Raw genomic sequence first — 1,269 nt, 5'->3', positions numbered from 1 at the left:
ATTCCGGAAAGTGGAAACTGAACATGGGATCCCTTGCAGATGGTAATACGAATATAATTCGTATTAATGATTTTACCCATTGTTACAACTCATAACATTTTACACCACAGAAAGCATGATATCTTGTTGTTCTCTGTGGTCTCTTGTGCATTTTAACTTTTTCTTAAATTTAAATATACATATACAATACATCACGAACATTGAGGATTTCAACATTTTTTAATCTCTTCAAATAATTACATTACAATTTTAGTGTGCTTCGGCATAGCTAAATTTCGGTGATATTGATCTTTAGAAGTTGCGACATCAGGGTACTTATCGAAAAAAGAATACAATTTTACAAAAACTAATATATTTGTTTTCATATATTGTTTTCTTACAATTAAATAGAAATTTCCCAGCTTATACCGAATGTCTGATGCTGTCTTTTTTCGGCACTATAAATTCGTAATGAAAAAATCAACTGTTTACTGATATCACACGGAATTCAGTTAAAACGTTGATTTTCCAGAATACGTTTGAATGGAGTGATGTGAGTATGACCTACTTTGACTTCACGTAACTCGAATATAACTTGAGAAATTTATCAGCATGATCAAGGGGATCTGGCAGCGAGCAACAAATAATCACTGATGCAGAGATCAGTGCAAATAGTATAACTCTACTGCTCCTATAACTGATTGAGAACAAAAATTTTAGGATAGACAACGTTGTAATGTACTGTAACATGTGTACCTATGTGATTGTAACGTGGCGTGTGATCGACAGATCCATCTTCCATGCCAAGGAGGCTGTATAGGGCTGATGCCAAGGCACTCATCCTCTCTTGAACATTGTATCATAAGTATACAAAACGCGAAGCTGCTAAAACTACAACACTACCTATAACATTATTATTAATTAAATTAAAAAATTTATTATGATTAATAGCGAACGAGCGGATACCACGCCTACAGTAAAATACAGGTGTAATATACACGATAATATTATTATCAAAACAATTCAATGTAAATTGTTATTTTTGTTGAAATAAAAATCACCTCCGTTATGAGAGGGCCAAGTAATTATTATAAGAAATTTCCATACGTCCCTTCAAAGTGATATGGACATGATACACTGCAGCTCATATTCATATCCACATGAGCGCCTGTATTATGACTAGAGACTAGATTATGTGCAACACAGAAAGCTTGGAATATGCAATATTATATGATTGGAGGATAGTAATATTTAATTTTTTTTCATTTCAAAATCAGCATGCAATTAGTA

The 1,269-nt window shown here is 32.7% G+C and overlaps 1 protein-coding gene across 1 annotated transcript in view; it reads left to right on the top strand.

The window, feature by feature from the left end:
- LOC124298481 (uncharacterized) overlaps positions 1 to 1,064 on the top strand; it is a 70,408-nt gene extending 69,344 nt beyond the window's left edge. Inside the window, exon 17 of the mRNA XM_046750544.1 lies at positions 1 to 1,064. This exon is cut by the window's left edge and continues 3,101 nt beyond it. The gene's annotated coding sequence lies outside the window, so the exon portion shown is untranslated.
- Positions 1,065 to 1,269: the final 205 nt, after the last annotated feature.

The sequence above is a fragment of the Neodiprion virginianus genome, chromosome 2 (assembly GCF_021901495.1).
Source record: "Neodiprion virginianus isolate iyNeoVirg1 chromosome 2, iyNeoVirg1.1, whole genome shotgun sequence".
NCBI classification, from domain to species: Eukaryota; Metazoa; Arthropoda; class Insecta; order Hymenoptera; family Diprionidae; genus Neodiprion; species Neodiprion virginianus.
The sequence above is the reverse complement of the archived record's forward strand: the minus strand, read 5'-3'. Positions and strand labels throughout refer to the sequence as shown.